Source organism: Aythya fuligula, chromosome 1 (genome assembly GCF_009819795.1).
Source record: "Aythya fuligula isolate bAytFul2 chromosome 1, bAytFul2.pri, whole genome shotgun sequence".
NCBI classification, from domain to species: Eukaryota; Metazoa; Chordata; class Aves; order Anseriformes; family Anatidae; genus Aythya; species Aythya fuligula.
In genome coordinates, this window is record NC_045559.1 from 45,099,676 (window position 1) to 45,112,766 (window position 13,091).

General features: G+C 35.6%; 1 protein-coding gene across 4 annotated transcripts in view; it reads right to left on the reverse strand.

The window, feature by feature from the left end:
- Positions 1–13,091, reverse strand: part of ANO4 (anoctamin 4) — a 194,013-nt gene that overhangs the window by 75,878 nt on the left and 105,044 nt on the right. The window lies entirely within an intron of this gene.

The following is a 13,091-nucleotide window of genomic DNA, read 5'->3' on the forward strand; positions in this document are numbered from 1 at the left end:
CAATACAAAACAAACCAATGACAACAATGAAACAGGAAAACAAAACAAAACCAAACAGTCATTAAAGAGAAAACATTTTTTTAAACAAGTAGAATTTTTTGAGTCATCAAAAATGGACACAGAGAAATATTTGTAGCCAAATTATTATTTAGATGTAAGAAAAAAAATGGATGTAGTGCATGGTAGAACAAGTGAATTTCTGATATTTAAAACTTCAGAAAAAAATAATCTCACTGTTCTGTTGGTAACTTCCTGCAAAATATTTCAACGTGAAATGATAGAACAGCAAAAAAATGCCCTCAAGAGAGTTGCATCAGAGACGTTGAATTCAGCTGTAGTCTTTCCATTGACTTCTATGGATTCCAAATCAGACTCTTAATGATGTTTTTCTTTATATTTTGAAAATTATCTTTAATTTGCCTACGAGACTTTAACAAGTAGATAACACAAAAACAAGACTACATTCTAAAATTTTACAGCAAACTACTCTCAAAGATGAGGTTCAGAATATTCAGTGCAAAGAAGGCATTCTTAATAAAACAATTTCTTACAGGAATATATTTTAAAAATTCTTATTAAACACACTAGCAAGGTGTATTTAGTTTAATTGAAACCTGATCCTCAAAACATAGAATCTTAGAATCATTCAGGTTGGAAAAGATCTCTAAGATGATCTGGTCCAACCTTTAACCTAGTACAGACAAGTCCACTACTAAACATGATAGAATGTCTTGTACAATAAAATTAAAATCACCACAGTCTGGCTTACAGATAGTTAATATACAATGAGTTTCAGTCCTCAGTTTCATCCATTTACTATTTTTCACAAGCTATAATTTTTCCCTCCTTCTTCCTGCTCACCTACTTCCTTTTTCTGTTGATCTGAAACAATCATATTATGTAATTCCTGAAAATACTAAATCAGTATTGAATAATCAGAAGTAGATGTTTTAGTAGCCCATACTTCAGTATCAGAGATATTCCTTAATTCCCAACCTTTCCAGCTTCACTGACGAATCACTTCTAGCACTGTATCTTTGCTGCTAATCCCAGAATACAGGTAGCGCCATAGGCCCCTGTATAATAGACTTGCCCAACTAGCAAGACTATCTTTCTCTTATACCACTAAGTTTGTACAGATACTGTGTTTCCAAAGAAAACAAATCTAACACAGATGTGCTCAAAAAGTAAGTACCATATTTCTCTGGTATGACTATGTAAGGAGTGGAAGAGACTAATGTCGGGGCCATTTACATAACTCCAAAAGTATAAACAACTTCTTTAGCGAGTTACAGTCATCAGATAGGCCAAGGAAAATTTGTAAAGAAAGGGCAGGTTTTTCTTTTTCTGAAAACAGGCTTTCATGTCTAGAAACAGAGTGGTGTTAACTGCTGTTTTAATTTAAGTTCTGGCTATCAAACTCACGTGTACTCCCACAAGCATTCTAGGTCCAGGATTTAAAAATATGTATTCACTATTGACCTGACTCTGTTCTTTCTGAAGTTATCATTGTTAGTCTGAATGGAAGAAAAGTTATGCTGACATTGAACATCTCTTGAAAAGCCCACGTTTTGCAGTATTTGCAGGCTCTTTCTCAGGATCAAGGCTGGAGATTAGTGTCCTTTGTCAAATATACTCTTGAACACTCTCCTCCCACAACAAAGACATTTTTGTTCATTATCAATAATATTGTCAAGTCTTTTTAAGACAAAAACAAGTCATGTAGGAATTGGACTCATGTAGGACTCATGTTTGGGTGAGCGTAATTGTTTATTTGCCTTGAGGCTATTAGGCAGACAACTGCAAATATCAATGCTCTAAATTATGTATGTACATCAACAGGGAAAAGATGTGAAAGGAAAACAAACCAGGATTTACCATTAATGTGTCTTCCTTAACATAATTTAAGGAAACAAAACTCAGGACTGGGACTCCTCCCACATTTTAGTCTTCCTTATCAAAGTAAAAGAAGAGAAAAAGATTTTGTAACAGACCCAGCAACCAGACTTAAACCTTACCTACATTAGGAAGACCCAACAAGGCAACTTAAAAAGCCAGAATGGGAATAGTGCCATAATTACTGGCAAACAGCTTATTCTTGTTAGGAACAACACGCAGAAAAATCCAGAAAATAAGAGAAAATCAGTGTCCTTCCCCTGATAACAGTCTCCTCTATATCAAGCTCCATATGATGTCTCAGTACAGAGTACTAAATAGTAACTTCCATAAGTCCCACTTTTTGAAAATTACTGTTATGTTATTGGCACAGACTGATTTGCCATGTTAAGTGAATCAGGTGGAAAAAAAAACAAACCTTACCAAATATAGCTGATTAAATCATTCTTCCTCTGCAAAAACAAAGTAAATGTAAATTCACAAAGGTAATTCCATAGAACTGGACAAGCAGCGGTGATGTTCTGCCAATACTTTTCAAAAGTGCATACATTACCCCTAGGTAAGTACTTATATACTCTTAGTATATGTCCAGTTTGAGGGAAAATATTACTTATTCAAATGCATTAACTTCTATGTTCATGGATCTAAGGAAAGTAGTAAATAATAGTGCCAATATCTTTCAAATACCTCTTTACAATCACAGCACAGGCTTGTTGAAAAAGTGGAATATACCGCTCACATTTAAACCGAGGTTTTAAGAGGTTTTTGACTTATGAGAAACCATATGGGAGGGAGGGAAGGAAGGCCTAACTAATTAATAGAAAGCTGTTAATAAATTATTTTTTACATGAAAGAACATGTATAAAATACAGAATGACTTGGTATAAGGAGACAGAGATAGGTGATTACAATTTAATATGACTTTGATATGATAATTTGATGATAGGATAAAGTTTCATCTTTACTTAGCAAAATACTTCCAGAAGTTCAGCTTCACTGGAGTTAGTAATGCAAGCAGGTGACTGGCTATTGCCAGCATTCAGGCAATGTGTCATCTAATTCAGCTCAGAGCAGGTGTCATTGTTACAGTGATTAATTTCTGGCATCAGCTGACAGAATCTCACTGCTGGAACAGAACAGAGTTAGTAACAAGGGGAAATGTTTGCAAATGCCCTTTCATGTGGACAAAAGTGTGAGTGGAGAGGGAACTTAAAGAACAGGGTAGGTTACCTCAGTAGAAGCAAAATGCAAATATTATCTCATTGCTCAAGTTTACTGTGCAACAATGAGCTTAGAGTCTGCAATAAAGAGATACAAATTGCTTAGAGTTAAGAAACAGTGTGAGAAAGGGTGCCTTTAATCCTATCTAATGTCATCTGCATTCACTTAAAGTGGAGAGTATGAATGTCCCAGTAATGTAACATAGATGTAGTAAATCTACCATGGAAACAATATTCTGACTTGGACTCCACTTCCTAGAGAAAGGATTAAAAATACCTGCAGCATGACCATCTTAATGGAAGAGGTTGAACTGTCTTTGAGGCAATGATAAAACATTTCTTGATAATCCCATTAGTAAATACTGAGTACAGGTTTGACATATGTGCATAAGATTTCTGTGACAAAATAGCTAATCACATGGATTTCATCTGACAAACAGTTGATGGGATTCATCTTTTAATTCATCTGGACTGGAAGATAGTACAAACATGTGAAATTAATTATTTGCAGGTTTAAAAATTCAAATAGGTGAAACATCTGAGTAGAAGAACATATTTTTACTTATGTACACATTATTTCATATTGACTCTTTACATGAGAGATCAGTTACACATTTCAATTTTAGATTTAAAATGTTAATATTTTATACAGTGATAGTTGAGATCATCAAACCTTTTGATTGTATTATGGGCCAAGAAAGGTCCCTTAAGTACAACGTTCTACTTTTAGCATCACAGGCTATGAAAAATATATCGTACAACTAAATTACATTTTATCAGGCACTTCCACAGTGATTTATCCCAAGTGTAAAATAATTAAAAAAAAAACCCACACAATATTTTCACAATATATATATATGTCTCATTAATTATTTTTTGAAGTTTAAAATGCTTACATTTAATGAATTGTCTATTAAATATTCATATTTGCTTTTAGAGGCTTGTTGGAGAAGAATTGCTTTGACACAGAAAAATTTATTTTTTGTAAAACAGTTAATTTCACAAACTTAACAATCATTCAAACACACAAAATGTGCAGGCAGGCTTATTATAGCTTTTGCATACAAATTACCTAGAGGAACTGAACAAGATGCTTATCATATACTCATAGAATAAATGAAGTTGGAAGGGACCTCTGGAGGTCATCTAGTCCAAACCCTGCTCAAAGCAGGGACAGCCACAACCACAACTGTGGTTGAATATCTCCATGGGTGGACACCTCACAACCTCTCTGGGCATCACAGCCACTCTGGATGTAAGGACCATAACTGGCCTTCCACAAGAATGCAGAAGTGTTTGCAGCAGCACAGGTTCTGAGCACCTGCTAATGCTCCACCAAGATGAAGGCTTTTGTTTTTTCAACTTCCTTTTCAGGCTCTCTTAGTTCACACATTCAAGGAAGATAAGAATTACTTATGATCAGGACACCAAAGTCTTTTTGATGTCAATGCTTTCCCTGTAGTTCTCAACTGTAGTCTGTATACCTTTCTATTTGCCAGTGTAATGCAAAATTCTTTCTCAAGAGAGATGCCAGTGAATTTAGCAAGACCACAGCTGAAGAAGATCCTAGTCCAGATTACACGGTTAGGATAGAGGCTTTAGTGCAGACCATATGCCGTAATGTAGCCCCAGGTTACTCAGGTCAGCTGCACACTCACAATGTGATATAATATTCCTCACATCGAGGGAGTAGCAGAGTCAGTGCATGCACCTGGCTGTGCAGAGCAAACGTGCTCTGAGACTGCTGCCTGCCTCTGTTCTGCAAGAAAGGGAAAGTCTCAGAAGACAACTCTGACAGTATGTTCTCAGACGTAACACAGGTCCCCATTCCGCCAGGCAAAGGAAAAGCACCAAACAAAACAAATGATCCAGTTAAATGAAGGAGAATGATGCCCATGAAGAACATGAATAATTACCAGTTATAGCTGCCCATAAACTCTGAGAGTTTGGGCAGCTCAGATGCTTGTTCCCCCAACCTACATCCCAATTTTCTGTGCTTTATCTTACGGCTAGTATTATTAGAACTGGAAAGAGTTTGAGGAGCCATCTTTGGTAAGTCATTTTTCATTGTTTAACTCAATGCTGCAAAACTATTCTGTCTGGTTCATTTGAAGGCAGACACTGAGGAAGCCACTTTCCCATTCCTCTCTGCCATTATACAAATAGTATATCCTTTAATAAGATAGCTATAGTGAATTTCTGAGCAACTGCACTCTGTAGTCTTACTAAAGGTACCCAAGTTATCTGATACAATGACGGGGTATAAACAACAATTCTGCAAGGGAAGTTGTTTTGGAAACTTGCAAAAGCATATTGTAGAACAGCTGACTCTCCAGATACAACACCATTACTACATGAAAAGAAAGTGCTTCCCAAAGCAAAATACGATGGTGAGAATAGGCTTGATTACTGCTGTTCAGCTTCCAATTCAGATTACTGCACTTAGGTAGATTTACTTTTTTTCCAAATCCTAAACCATGCTCAGACTGTGTAAGACTTCCTACAAAAAAATAAAATAAAATAAAAAATAAAAAATATATATAAAACAACAAGAATTAAAGGCTAATCCATCCTAATGTTCTGGCTTCACCACATCACAGTTTCATGTTGATCATGAAAATGAAATTTTAGAGTCTAGTGCAGAGAGGAAGTTCCTAATAATTGATAGTCTACATGATTTTTCATCTGTCTCTGCTCATCTAGGTTCATAGTAGTTTGACTTCCATATATAATTAAATCATCTGATGTTAAAAATACATACACTGGAAACAGAAGAAACATAAAATTTTCTTAAGCAAACATAGCATAATTAGAACTTTATTGGAGACAGAAGATGAAATTGAAATATGTAATAGGATCTGTAAACATAGAAGGAAGAATACTGGATCCTTTGTGCATTTCTGTACAAATCCCTTCATTTGCTAGATGTTCTTTAAATAAAACAGGGTAAATATATGATAAGGACAAATTATGGATTTCCTCTTTTCTAATTTGTTGTAATAAGGAAATATCCCTTCATGGCACAAGCTACTGACAAGGCAGATGCCTAAACACTAGCTCCAGTTCTAAACAATTATTGCCATTCATAATATGCCTATTGGCATAAGGCGCTTGATGAAAACACCTCCCATATGACACAGAAAAGCAAAGCAGCACCAGATGTAGCCCAGTATTTTAATGGTTTGGGTAAATGGGATAGAGGACAAGGATGATTTGCTCTCCTGGTTCAGAGCTCTTACATGAAGATATAGCAAGCGGTGTAGAAAACAAACAAATCTTTTTTTTTTTTTTTTTTTTAATTTGCTTGAAGGCCAACATCATCATCAAATGAGGTAATGTTAGTTTTGATCTGCTTGCATATGTTTCAATGTGATGAAGCTAACCCTAAAATTGTTTGCTGAATAATGCTAAAATTTAAGATCTCTATATCACAATGAAACCAAGACTTCAAGTAATACATACACTGGCAAAGAATCCCCCCTCCAAATTCTCTTGCTCCATCAAAACCACCACAAAAATATCTTTGCTTAATAGTCAGTGTCATCTTTTTCTACAGATGAAGAAATATTCATTCTGTTTAAGAAGTCTTCAGCTAGCAAAAGGCATACTGTTCAGAATAGGAAAGTGCAAACATCTTTGTTATCTATTGAGATCTTTGTTATCTATTGAGAGAATTAACACTGTGTAAAGGTTTCTAGAATCTTTTATTTTGCCCACTTTACATAGAGGGGTTGTGTCACTAAGGGCTGCAGCAGAGAAATCACAGTCCAAAGGTGGAACAGAAGACATCAAAGTGCTTTTTATCTCTGTAGATACTATTTTTTTGTAGATACTATTTTTATCTCTGTAGATACTATTTAGATACTCTTATTCAGAGTAGAACTTTGGTGTAGATTTGAAATACCACCTATCATACCTCTAAAACCAACAGATTTGGTATACTTACAGCAATCTGTTTTATTCTCTTGTATGGGGAAGTGTAAAAATGCAAATTGAAAAGGAAACTAAGATAAAATTCCATTTCAATTAATAATCCCAGTCTTTCTATACACTTTGTAAATGCAATATAATTAGTCTTTTTCTTCTATAACTAAGATTTCCTGACTGGAAAATTACAATTCCATTAGATTAGATCTCTGAAAAGAGTCAATATGACTCATACACCAAGGGCCCTGTAGCTTATAATTCAATCATTTTGTTGAAAGGGATTTGTTTAAAACCAAAAGTTGGGCCTAAAGAATATTGGAAAATATATTTAAAAAATGGGGGGAAATTCCATTATTTCTACAGCAGTAGACAATGGGAAGAAATCCAAACTACAGAAAACTTTCTCAATACATCACCACTTAAGGAATTATAATTGTTAATACACTGCAGGCTGTTCTTCCACATATTTTAAATACAGAAATTGTAGTATGTCCAAGAAATGCAGTGTAGAAATGTTGTATTTTGAACCATTTTTGATTAAACTTTATAGAGACACTATACTTCTGCTGTAGAAACACCTATACCCTCAGGCATGATATCTTTCACACGTGACAATATATTAGCAAATTTGTTAAGAAAGAAATGGTATTAAAACTGAATGGCACATACTTTTCTCTGTTCTTGCTAGTAGTTACTGAAAGGTGTACAACTGAATTGTTATCATCTCAGTAATAAAACTGATGAATTTATTTCCTAAAATAATCTCCTTGCCCTACTCTCCACACTTGCCATATTGCTTTTCAAAGAAAAATATAATAATAATAATAATAATGATAATAATAATAAAAGCAAACAAAAGTGAGTTCTGCAGTGTAACATTTTAAAGCAGCTCCTCCCCCACCTGTCTTACACACACACAACACCTGACAAGTGTTTCCCACTGATATATTTGTTTCCTCTTGCAGAACCCCATCTCTCTGTCTTACTTGTCTCCTCCTCATCAGTGTGTCACTTTTCTCTCACCAGGTTCCCTCACACCACCACAGAAGGTTACTTCTCCTGCTGATCACTCTCTGACTGCACCATAACTCTAACAGATGTACGAAGGAGGCAGTTCCAACATCATCACACCTCTTCTAATTACATAGTTACAACCTCCGGAGCGTAATTTATTTTTTTTTTCAGCTGGAGGAAAATTGTATTAAATGAACTTATATAAGATTTCACAAACTACCAAGATACGGACCAATTAAAGAAGGAAAGTCAGAGAAGGACAATAAGAATGACCATGAGTTTTGGGAAACTTAGAGGAAAAAAAGGTAAAGAACTGGGATGATCCAAAATACAGAAGAAAATGCTAAGCAAATAACAGTATGTTTTTATTATTATTATTATTATTATTATTTTTTATTTATAAAATATGTAACAAGTAGTTGTGACTAGGAAGGGAATGAACTGCTCTCCACCTTCTGAATGAGGCAAGAAATAACAGGATTAAATTGTAGCAAATAAGATTTAGGCCAGATACAGAGAAAAAAAATCAGGCTGAACACTGCTGAAACATTAGAGTGATTTGTAAGGGAAGGCTTCTGACATTAAGGCAAAGGTTAGACAAACTCTTGGCAGTGTGTTGCTGTCCTGCCCTTGGAGCTGTGGGAGCCCTCCAGTCTCCTCTACTGTAATTTGCTAGAGGATCAAGTAGTTTTTAAAATGTTATAAAATCAAACTTCTCTTATTTGGCATCGTTTATCTTTATTCTGCCCTGGAAGATGTGATAATACAAGGTCAATGAAACAGAGTATGTCATCATAAGAAATAATACACTAGGAAACATGAACATAGCATGAACCAAGTACTAGGAAAAAAAAAAAAAAAAAAAAGGCAATTCAGAGACCAAATAGTGGTTAAATTTCCTTTTCAAAGGCACAGATCTGAAGGGGAGGTTCTATGCTCAACACAACTACCTCTTGGATTTAGCTGTGCCAAAAAAGCTGTGAAGCCTTGAAGTGTTGTTAGGGCTGAGTTAATAAGTAGGGTTTCCATTGGCAAGGGAAGCAAAGAATTTTCTAAATGGAGCCAGAACAATAAAGAGCAGTGCTGGAGACTGAGACACCTCTGGTATATTTGGTATGAATCCCTGACATTCCTAACAGGAACAGGATGTAGAAGAAATGTGGGAATGTTTGAAAGAGGATGACAGGTTCAGCCTTGGAAAAAAGGCAGGGCTAAGAAGCAAACTCAAAGCGCTCCACAGGACAAGCCAGTGCTGGGAGACCCAGAGTGGGAGAAGCAGGACAGAAAGAATTCCTTAGTTCCTCCAGTGTGACTGAGACAATGGCTCAAGCAGGAAGACCTTTAAGTGTTAAGTATGAGCTAAAAGTATTGTTTGCCATATTCTCTGCTTAAGTTCCAGTACCTAATCCTTTGCTAAAATGTGTTTGCACATTATTATTATTATTATTATTATTATTATTATTATTATTATTATTATTATTATTATTATTATTATTATTATTATTATTATTATTATTATTATTATTATTATTATTATGTATTTATTGTAACCTCAGATGAATCTGAAAAGACCAAGGAATAGCACCTTCCCAAAAGCAACAGATGCAACTGAAATGGGTCCACATGTCCCATCTAATACCAGTCTCAGATTTCCAGGAGTTGGGATGTGGGGCTGGAAGGATCATATGGTGCTTGTGAGTGTTAGAAATGGGGAAAAAATCCTATATCATGCTCCCATGTGGCTGTTAACATAATATGTGCTGGAAGGAAAGCAGAAATAAAGAGAATTCCTGACTCTGGAGAAATGACAACTGTCACCCATCCACCACACTGTTTTGTTTTCACCATTCTAATATCTAAATTTTGAATGTTATTTGTCTGCAGTACTTTCTGTAGAATGTAGTATTATTTTTCTTACAATCATAATGAATTTCTGAGATCTCCAAGTTCTGTAGGCTTCAAGATCAAAATTAAGAGGTTAAAAGCATTAGAAAGATATCTTCCCTTTGTTAAAGACGTACACTTCACTGAGAACAATTCAATTTACAAGACTGGGGACGCGAGAGTAACATAATGTAACAAATCAGTGCTTTTGGATATTGGTAATAGCTTGTTGACAGTGCTCTGGGGCTTTATGGACAGTTAGTGAAAATGTTTTTTCAAGCCCTTCAGAGAGGTGCATATATACTTTTTAGAAAATATGAATTCTACGTATTCAAGGAAACCTGAAACATATTCATGTTTCCCTTGCAAATTTTTAGGATGTGAATGTGACAATCTCTGAACATGGGATGAGAAATAATGTGCAAGTAGTTCCTTCACTTCCATGTATACTCTGATGAGATCTGTACCAAACTGTCGGTCTGGCACCATACCTCAGACCACTTATCTAATTGTGCTTCCTCTAATCAGAGTAAGTAAAATGGCTGTGAGGTGAACCTGAATACAAAGGCTGCTGTCAGTTCTTTTCTGCATCAGGGTTCTAGTCAGGGCTGTAGGAAGTCTGGTTTTCTTTTATATTAAACAGTATCTGATGTAAAATTTCCTTACAGTTAATCCAATAAATAAATTCTTAATAAAATTAGTAAATAAAGACTTTTGCTAGGTATACATAGTTAGTCCTATGGGAACATTTCAGTGATCAGCTGTGATGACATTTAAGAGAACTGCATTTTGTTTCAACATGGAACTGAACAAATTACATGAAAAGGAAGCAAACTGAACACAATTTGTAAAAATGTGTAGTTAAACACATGAAAAATTTCAATTTGATTTAACTTCGAAAGTCATAGTACACATGTAATAGCATGTTTTCATGTGTTTCTGGATTTTATAAGCATGTTTAAACATTCTGTTGTCCTTTTTTTCCCCCCATTTTCTTTTTTGCAAAGCTAAATCTTTCTAATCAACTATCATGGCATCAAACTATCAAACACCTAATTTTGAAACTGTTAAAAAAAGTTTTTACTTTTTTTTTCTTAGCTAAAATTGGTTGCCCCCTGACTTTACTGCTAACACATTTGTCTTTACAGTGGGGCTGTCCTACCTGCATCACATTATAGTGTATTGCTGTAAAGAAACATCAACTTCTTTAGCTCATGTCCAGGAGAAGAATGCATCCCAGTCTGGGGCATCACTCCTGAGTTTTAATGCTGTGATATTACATATCCAATAATGTGCAGTGTTATGGTTATGAAAGTTTCATCTCTGGTTTTGCTAGTGATTTCTTGGGCAAGTGGATGTTTTCTCTGTGTAGTTTTTCTTCAGCACTGAAATGGGAAAATGGGAATGACACTTCCCCACAGTAGTGATGTGCAGACCCTGAATAGATGCTCTGTAAGTGCTTTGAGGGCCATCTTGTAAACAGTAGATTTGGAAATGGACTTTCATTCCCTCTCTCCTTCACTATCTTCAGTTATGCCATACTTCATATATATATAAGATTTATTTTTAGATGGTAAGGGCTTGTGCGATATTTCTAAATGTATTTTATACTTTTTTTTCTTTCTTTTTTTTTTTTTTTTTTTTTTTTAATATATATGGGAGCTATACAGTGAGAAGATGTCTTTTTTACTTGTCTGCCATGATTTAATGAAGATATACCTCCATATCTTGACACTAGCTTCTTAATGCTTAATAACCATCATCTTTCTCCCCCTCTACTCCAAAACTCCAATATGTTCATCTTCCGCATATCATTTTTACTTTGTGCCTTTTGGCTGGTGTAATGCATTAGAAACACACATGGATTCTGTTTCCTCTTGCAACACAGACAAAAAAATGTCCAATATTTAAATGTAAATTGACATAGACAGCACTCATCAGTTCACAGTCAAAAAAGCATAGAATAGGAGATGTCAAAGATTGGAAAATCTGTAGAAGCATGGTTTGGGGGATGGATGTAGAATTGAATGTTAAGTTGTCTTACAATTCTGTTTGCTGTTTGTTTTGCACTCTACCAGTGTGGTGGTGACCCTACAGTTCATAGATCTACTCATGTAAAGCTCTAGATATCACCTGGGGACAAGAAGAACAGAAACATTTATCTTTAGAAGTTTAAAGTTATGTTGTGTGCCATATATCTGACCCAGTTTCCTCTGCTGGACACTGGCAAGCTGATATATTTGCATCAAAACTCTGGTTCTATCATGGCTCTAAATCCACTAATCCTGAGAAGTTGCCTAAAGGCTTAGTCCTGAAGAGCAGACATCACAGGTGTGATTCAGGAGAACTATGTTTAGAAGTCTGCACTGGAGAGGAACAGGCACCTTCAGGGTACAATTCACTTGTTCTATTTTAGCCTTCCATCCTAGATTGAAATGAATTGCTGCCCAGAAGGACCTGTTACTTCCCAGCCAGATATTTATTTTGCAAACAGCCACAGTCAAGAAGATTTTTTTTTCTTCCTCTTTTGGGTCTCTGTACCTTATTTTCACTGGGTCCCCCATTACCTTCCTTCCTCATCATCCACCCCAACTTCTGCAGTAGTGTAGATAACGCTAGTTCCTATAACTCCACCTTCATGGGTGGCTCTAATTCACTCTCCTATGAATTTCTGAAACTAATAAAATCCATAAACTAATAATAAAATCCATCAAAAACCAAAAAGGTTGTTGACCCTAGGTACTCTATATAGAGTAGAGTGCAAGCATCCATCCAGACAATTGCTGTTTCAGGACATTTGTTTATCCCAGTGCTGTCTCAGCAATCCAGTTTCCAATAGCAGTGGCACTCATAGTACAAAATCAAGAACATGACGGGCCAGGTTGTGTTCTGCATTGAGCTACATATACAGGCAAACAACAACAACAACAACAAACTTCCAGCCAGAACTTCTATGGCAGTAAGAGTGCTTGAGCTTCTCCAGATTACCCAGAAAGTGTGGTCACAGATCTGATTATTAATTTGTGAAGGACATAGGCACAGAAGTTTAGGAATGGAAAGACGAGTTCCTAAGTGGAGAAGACTTCGCTACTGGAAGGAGGGCCAGGCGTCATGGAAAGAATACAGGGATGCTGTTCGTGTTTGTAGGGA